The sequence below is a fragment of the Dipodomys ordii genome, unplaced genomic scaffold (genome assembly GCF_000151885.1).
Source record: "Dipodomys ordii isolate 6190 unplaced genomic scaffold, Dord_2.0 Scaffold357, whole genome shotgun sequence".
Taxonomy (NCBI): Eukaryota; Metazoa; Chordata; class Mammalia; order Rodentia; family Heteromyidae; genus Dipodomys; species Dipodomys ordii.
The window spans coordinates 54,720-63,886 of record NW_012267573.1 but is presented as its reverse complement, the minus strand read 5'-3'; positions in this window follow the sequence as shown (position 1 = coordinate 63,886).

The following is a 9,167-nucleotide window of genomic DNA, read 5'->3' as shown; positions in this document are numbered from 1 at the left end:
ATGTAACATGTGTCAAAAGTCTTTCAACGAGAAATCAAAGCTTACTGTCCACCAGAGAACACACACCAAAGAGAAACCTTTTCAATGTGACATTTGTGAAAAATCTTTCATATGCAAGGCATATATTACTAGACACCGGAGAACACACACAGGAGAGAAACCTTATGAATGTAACAAGTGTGGAAAATCTTTCACCGAGAAATCAACGCTTACTGTCCACCAGAGAATACATACTAGAGAGAAACCTTATGAATGTAACGTTTGTGGAAAGTCTTTCATCCAGAAATCAAAGCTTACTATTCACCAGAGAACACACACAAAAGAGAAACCTTTTGAATGTAACATTTGTGGAAAATCTTTCTCCTGGAAGGCATATCTTACTAGACACCAGAGAATACACACAGGAGAGAAACCTTATGAATGTAACATGTGTGGAAAGTCTTTCTTCTGGAAGGCATATCTTACTAGACACCAGAGAACACACACAGGAGAGAAACCTTATGAATGTAACATGTGTGGAAAGTCTTTCACCTGGAAGACATACCTTACTGTCCACCAGAGAACACACACAAAAGAGAAACCTTTTGAATGTAACATGTGTGGAAAGTCTTTCACCTGGAAGAAATACCTTACTGTCCACCAGAGAACACACACAAAAGAGAAACCTTTTGAATGTAACATGTGTGGAAAGTCTTTTTCCTGGAAGGCATATCTTAATCTGCACCAGAGAACACACACAGGAGAGAAACCTTATGAATGTAAGATGTGTGGAAAATCTTTCACCAAGAAATCAAATCTTAATCTCCATCAGAGAACACATACTAGAGAGAAACCTTTTGAATGTAACATTTGTGGTAAGTCTTTCTCCTGCCAGGCATATCTTACTCTCCACCAGAGAACACACACAGGAGAGAAACCTTATGAATGTAACAAGTGTGAAAAGTCGTTCACCACGAAATCGATGCTTACTCGCCACCAGAGAACACACACAAAAGAGAAACCTTTTGAATGTAACATTTGTGGAAAGTCTTTCTCCTGCAAGGAATATCTTACTCTGCACCAGAGAACACACACAGGAGAGAAACCTTATGAATGTAAGATGTGTGGAAAATCTTTCACCAAGAAATCAACTCTTAATCTCCATCAGAGAACACATACTAGAGAGAAAACTTATGAATGTAACTTGTGTCGAAAGTCTTTCACCCATAAAGGAAACCTTACTATGCACCAGAAAACACACACATTAGAGAGACCTTATGAATGTAACGTGTGGAAAGTCCTTCTCTTGGTAGTCAAGCATCAATGTCCATCAGATAATACACACAGGAAAGAAACCTTATGAATGTAACATGTGTGGAATGACTTTTACCTTGAAGTCAAACCTCACTGTCGATCAGAAAACACACAGGAAACAAAACTTATGAATGTCATATTTGCGGAAAGATTTTCAGCCAGAAGCTACAACTTACTATCCACCAGAGAGCACACACAGGAGAGAAATTTTATGAATGTTACCTATGTGGAAAATCTTTCATGCAGAATATACACCTTTCTGTCCATTAGAAAAAAACCAACCAGAGAGAAATGTTATGTATGTAGCAAGCATGGAAATTCTTTCACCTGGAAGGCACAAATTAACATCCATCACAGAGACAAGGAGAGAAACCTTATGAATGTGACCAATGTGGAAAGACAGCTTAACACACATAAGTTGATTCACACAAATGAAAAAACTTAGGATTGTACCAAATGGGGAAAGTCTTTTATCTATAAGAAAATTGAAATTGCAATAAAGGACCAATACAGGATAGAGACCTTATGATATAGCAGATGTGGAGTCCTCGAACTACAAGACACGGCTAAGATTTCATTACAGAACACACAAAACACACACACACACACACACCCTCACACACAAAGAGGAGAAAAATCATATGTAGAAAAAATGGAAAGGTTTTCCAGAAAAAGTCATAACAGTAGTAAAGTCTTTCTTGGAGGGGTAACAATGCTCGATAGAAAATATATTAATGACCTAACTCATATAATGGTATGACGAATCTATGCAGTATCTTTACAATAAGATATATATTTAAAAATATGATGGATTAATAAAGACTAGAATCTCTGCATTGTTTGTTTTTTTATGGGGGGGAGGCTCCGGTCGTGGGGCCTGAACTCTGGGCCTGGGCGCTGTCCCTCAGCTCTTCAGCTCAAGGCTAGCGCTCTACCACTTGAGCCAGAGCACCACTTGTGGCTTTTTTTCTTTTTTCTTATGTGGTGCTGAGGAATTGAACCTAGGGCCTTGAGCATGCAAGGCAAGCGCTCTACCACTGAGCTACCTTCGCAGCCCTGCATTTTGTCTTGGGGGAGAACCCCAAAGTGTCTTCAGTGCTTGCACTTTTCTTTAATTAATCACTGGTGATGAAAAACTTGTGATTGATTCACTCTTAGCCCATTTAGTTGTTCTGCTGAGTGAGCTATAATAAAACACCAGTGTGGACGATGTGTCACACCTGTGTTATCTCATAGAGGGTCAAAGTAGATATGACATTAGGGGAAATAATCAAGCACACAAAAATATTGATCAATCTCACAAAAATTGAAGTTAAGAAAGAAATAAAACCATCTGCCACTTGAGCTACAGCATCACTTCTAGACCCTGAGAGGAAGGAAGGAAGGAGTAGGGAAGTGAGAGTTGGAAAGAGTAAGGGAAGGAATGAGGAAGAAGGAAGAAATAAACTATTCAAAAGAAGAATGTTTAATTTTTGGTGAATGTGAGAATTATTGTTTCAGAGGTGGAGCTCAAGAAATATGGCTTTTACAAAAAGCAAATTTTTGAATGTTTACAAAACGATAAAGAGGATGTAACTTTATAAATTGATTTAATAATACAGTAATATTAAGGAGGTCAGGTGTGGCTGGTGCCCTTTGGCCACCTGGTGGATGGTGGGGTCTGGCATCTTGTTTTCATGCAGGGGGAAGGAAATGCCCCATCCATCACTTACCTCCCAACTGATGGGTGTGGCTGGATCCCTGCAAGCAGGCATGGGCATTTGGCTGATGTTACTCAATCTGATAGTCCAGTGCCTGGACTGGGAATTTCCTGTAGACCTGCCTCCTGCTTAGGCCCTATTTAGACTGGACCAGCAGTGGCACCAGATGCCATGCCACATGCCTCTTTGATCATGTCCTGTGTGCTTTCTCCTGGCTTGCCTCTGGTCATCCAGTGTCTCAATTCATCACTTTCTTGGTGCTGATTGGTTTCTCGGTGCTGTTTTTATTCTCTCCCCCCCCTTCTGTCCTATTTCCAAGTTGTCTAAATGTATTTGTGGACTGCATGTCTTTGTTAGAACAGGCTGCTTGCAGACTGCTAGCTGTGAAATAGACTCCAGTATTCCATCTACCATAATGTGGCTTCGAACAAATATAGTGTCTTCTTTTACAGAAACAGAAAGGTTGACCTAAATTTAGAATTTCTAAAGCCAAGATAGATGCCACTGTATAGTTATGTAATTAAAGATATCCTTGAGGGCATTTAGAAACAATTTCTGTTACATCAGAAAGAGCTTAATTAATAAACCAAGACCAAGACTCCAGATCCTATATAAGCCAGTCATTCTAGATATGTGTAGAGCTGTTTGGTTACATGAAGAGCAATACTTTCACACATTCATGAAGGAACGTTATTGTGCCAATATGAGGTTTTGAACTCAGGAACTGAGTTGAAGCCAACCAGAGCTGGCTTCAAAGGAGATTCTCTCATCTTGGCCTCCATAAAAGCTAGGAATCAAAGCATGAGCCCTGTGGGCTGTTCTGAAGAAATCTCTCTCTGGGAACATGAGGTTTCCTTCAGTGCTTCAGCTCAGGCTTCCTGTGGCTTCAACAATTTCAGTATTTATTTCAATTGTTCAAAAATAATAACTCTTCTTTACAGTATTTTCACAGTAAAAAAAGTAATCCTTGCCAGGCACAGGTGCCTCACTCCTGTAATCCTAGCTAGTCAGGAGGCTGAGATCTGAAGATCGCGGTTCAAAGCCAGCCTGAGCAGGACCCACGACTGACAAAAAAAAAAAAAAAAGGAATCCTTAAATCCTGCCTATGATTCCATTTACAAGATAAGGACAGTGGACTCCACATTGCAAGATTTAGCTAGTTGCTCACTTAACCTCTTCCATCACACTGTTCACCCTTCTACTTTTTTGGGGTGGGGGGTCTGGTCTTGTGGCCTGAACTCTGCGCCTAGGTGCTGTCCCTCAGCTCTTCAGCTCAAGGCTTGCACTCTACCACTTGAGCCACAGTGCCACTTCCAGGTTTTTTTTTTTTTTGCTTATGTGGTCCTGGGGAATTGAACCCAGGAACTCATGCATGCATGGCAAGTGCTCTGACACTGAACCACCTTCCTAGGCAAACCCTTCTGCTTATCTACAGAGGCCTAGTAAAAAAAATGGGATTGGGAGGCACCTGTGCCCTTGGCCTTCCTATTTGTACTACACACACACACACACACACACACACTCACACACACACACAAACACACACTCTATCCATTTGGGAATCGCTCATTCTCCCATGTTTACAAACTGTATGCTTTCTGAGAAGGGATGGTTCACAGACTGGAGTCCTACCTAGGCCTGTTATATACCTCAAGTTATGAACCAAAATACCACATTCATTAAAAGTATGCCTGATGATAACATATTTTATTAATGTTTTGTATTATTTTTGTTATTATCATTTGGCCAACACTTTGCTTGAATTCAGAATTAAAGGGAGTTAATGTTCACTGAATTGGTCAAGTACCCTTCCACTTTTAATTTCAGACCAGCAATTAAAAATGAGCAATTACACTCCCTCATGTGTGGAATCCTAACTACTCAGGAAGCTGAAATTAGATAGTTTTGTAGGCCATCCCATGCAAAAGCTCCATGAAAATGGTATCTTAGCCATAAAAGCATGGCTCTTGCTATATGTGCCTATCTTTTTGCTACTTGTGATATGTAATTATAAAATTAGTGTATTGAAAGGTCCAGGCAGAGAAGCAAGACCCTAAGGTGAAAAATCAGTGATACAAAAGGGCATCTTGTATAGAAGGTAAAGGAAGCCTCACAAATTTTTGCCCCTGAATTCAACCTGAGGACCAATAATGAGGTACGTGTAACCAATACATTCTTCTAAATATTTAGTGGAAGAATTTGGGTGTGGTTTACCCAATGATAGGTAAACAGACCTTTACCTAGTGATTTCAAAAGGGCCTTTGTATATGGCTATATGATGTTATGAATTATATATCCTGTTATGTGGACACCATAAGTCCTGTTTGGATCAAGTAATTAAGACCTCCTGATCTAACAGGGCACTGGTGCTTCACATCGGGATTCTTACTTGCTCAAGAGTATGAGGTTTAAAGATCACAATTGAAAGGCAAACTAGGTAGGAATAGCTGTAAAAGGGTTATGGCCAATTATGACCAAATTTCCCACAAGTAGTGCTGTGAATGAAGTTGATAGACTGTCAACACTTTTGTTCCTTTATTACCAAAGCTCAGGGACAGTACCCGGGCCATGAGTAGAAAGAACTCCAGGGCCAGGGAAGATATTTTGGAAAATGGGTTTTTGGCCCTCGTGCAGAAAAGTTACCATTCTTGTTTAAGCAGAAAGTCCTCGATAGGATACAGTCATTATCCTGAATTGAGGTTGATATTGAAATGTCTTATAAGCCAGGGTAATGATAGATTGTACGAATATTTTGGTTTCTTTTGTCGAGTGAATCCACATGCACATCCCTTTATGTTTCTGACTAGTTCATAAGTCCTTGTAGAGGTTCAAGATACTACGCAGGACAATGTGGTCCACATATGTAAAGTGCAGAATGAGACCTTCAAAGAGAGATCTCAACATATAAAATGTGGCCAAATATTTCAGTATACTTGAAACAGTATCATAAGAAAAGAAGTATCAATTAGAGATGATTTAAGGTCCCAGAATGCCAATATATTTGAACGAGAAGCCTGTGGTCTTGTGATGTGTGCACATAGATGTAGGAGAAAACCTCTATTCAATCTGAGCTGTTCAGACGTGTTTAAGCATTTTTGTTGTTTTTCCCTTTCTGATTGCACTTTATTTCAAGGCCACTCCCAGGGGTGAATGACAGGATATTTAGTTTCAGCTCATTCTAAAAGCTATGTCCTCAGAAGAGAAGTCAAGGACCATGACTTAGGGACATATTCACCCTAGACACAATCACTGAGTGGGTTAAGTTACATAAGTTTTCAGAATGTCAAGGGTCCTACCACACGGTTTATCCTATAGCCCTTTTCAAAATTAGGCCTTAGAAGGGTTCTGCCTTTGTATGAATATTTCAGCTCTAATTTGATTATTTTCAATAGCCATTCAGTGAATGTTACTGGATAAAGTATACAAATAAAGTCATATTTATTTTAGAGAAAATTCTGATATCATCAGCAGGGGCAGTTCATATGATTCAAAGTCAGGACCCTGAAGAGTCTGCTCTCCAGAGATCTAAGTATTTAACCAAGAACCTCCAATTCTCAATCAATCTTGATCCCAATGAGAGAACAAGATGTTGGATGAATCCTTGTTTCTTCCTCAGGGTAACCTGGAATGATGCACCTCAGAGTGACTGGAAGGGGAAAGAAGCTGGGATACTGAGCACAGTGGGTACTGAACAAGGCTATCATAGGATTTTGACTAGACCCTCAGGGACCACCCAAGGACACTTTTCATTACCTTGAGCACTTATATCTTTATGTTTATCCAGCTCTAGGTCATTTTTCTTCCCATAATTAGCTTAACATTAAGTGTACATTTTTTCTGTTCCCTCAATGAATTGAGTTCTTTTAAAATTCTCTTTCATTTTTCTGGATCACTTACACCTTTGTATGAAGTCCCTCTTATACAGGTCTCAGTACTTTGAGTAGATGACTACCTGGAGCATCCACAGCCAACCATCTTTGCCTTAGTTGTATATGGATCTGAGCAAAACCAGCCAAAACGTCATATGTGCATTCTAACTTAAATGTTTGTTACCAAAAGTTTGATGTGGAGACTTCATCTGATGTGGTGGAAGTTGGTTGGGCTCAAGGTCTATGCCAGAACTCAAAATGGAAGGTACAGGAAAGAAAAGTTTGGTAAGGAGCCAGCTGAGGAGAGGAGGGCAGTGCCAAAGTCTTCATGCAATAGGCAAAGCTGGCAAGCCCCTTGGGACAGGAGTGAGAAGCCCAGAGCAGGGTATGTGCTCCCCATCAGTCCACCACCAGCACAGCATGGCAGCTGCAGCATGGGCCAAGGTGTACACGTGTTTCCTGCAGGGCTGACTGTTGACACAGGGACCTGTCAGAGAAGTCATTGGCCTAATGTAATAGTCTTGTCATATGTAGATGATACAATTACTTGTGAACTAGAAGAATTAGTAGTAAAATATTGTAAGATGAACTAGTTAAAATTCTTCAGGATTTTGTGTGAATGTGTGTGCCCTAAGAAGAAAAGAAATTGAAAAGTAGTTCAGAGAGAACTTCAATGACAAGTCTGGGACTTGAGTGCACCGCAAAATAGATCCATTATTTTCATAACAAATAGGTGAAAAGGAAGGGTTTCCTTCACCTATTTTTACCAACTCTTACAAATCCCATTGTGTTCAAAATAATAAGAATAGAAATATATGTGTTGATGCTTAATGTTGTATAATAGCTAGTTTATAAATGACAGCAGAGGCCTACGGTCTCTTCTGTGTGCTGTCCCTGAACTCTCTGGACAGAAGGACAATACTATTGAAAGTGAACTTATGTCATTTGTAAGTTTGTCGTTTAAATTCCAGAGGAAGCACTGATTAATTTAAATTAGCAGACTTTTTGTTTTGCGGTCTTTAGGCTTGAACTCAGGGAACAGGTGGTGTCCTTGAGCTGCTTTTGCTCAAGGGTAGCACTCTACCACTTGAGCCACAGCACCACTTCTGGCTTTATCTGTGTATGAGAATCTGAGGAATAGAACCTATCTCCTCATTCATGCGATGCAAACACTGTACCACTTAGCTACCTTCCCTGTCCTATAAGCAGACTTTTTATGTTAAAAGACGAAAGAATAGGTTGCTATGTAGGATCCACTTTCTACCTGCAAGTCTGAAGGTTCAATCCCTCAAATTGAAAGGAAGAATGTAGAAAATGGAATGACAGGATGTATTCAGTTACAACTACAAAGAAAAATAGAACAAAGGCAATGAGCAAGTAATTAGGATTTTGTTGGGTTGTTTCTTTTTTCTTTCAATTGTTAGCTGTGGGGTTTGAACTCAGGGAGGGCCTGGCATATTCCCTATGCTTTTTACTAAAGGCTGGCATGCTACCACTTCCAGCCAGAATGTCACTTCTAGTTTTCTGGCATTTAATTGGTGATAAGTTACAATGAATTTTCTGCTGATGTGGTGCTGAGGAATGGAACCCAGTGCTTCATGTATGCAAGGCAAGCACTCTACCATTGAGCCACACTCCCAGCCTGCCTCCTTTCTTAAAACAGTGTGGTTGGGGCTGGCAATGTGTGTTAGTGATAAAGTACTTCCTAGCAGGCATGGAATTCTATGTTTGATATTTCAGTACCTAATAAACAACAAGAGCCCTCAAATACCCCTAGAAGCACTGGTGCTGTATCTCAAATGGTAGAGTGGTAGGCTTCAGCATAATGAAATTCAGGAATAGTTTTCAAGCCCTGAGTTTAGCCCCAGGAATGTCAAACAAGAACAACAAAAACAAGATGAAATGAGCAAATGAAAACAAAAATCTCAATGTCAGCAAGTTTCATTGATAAACACAACACATAAACACACACATAGACACACATACACAAATACACTTTTATCAAACCATATTCTTCTCCTTTACCATGTCTGCTCACCCTCCCTGCTCCAACTGTTACATACATCCAATGGAGAACTTACTCTGTGTTTCTCTTGTTTTTGCATTCTTAAAAAAATTTATTGTGTGGGGCTGGGAAGGTGGCTCAGTGGTAGAGCGCTTGCCTTGCATGCTCAAGGCCCTGGGTTCGATTCCTCAGCACCACATAAACAAAAAGAAAAAGCCGGAAGTGGTGCTGTGGCTCAAGTGGTAGAGTGCTAGCCTTGAGCTGAAGAGCTGAGGGACAGCACCCAGGCCCAGAGTTCAG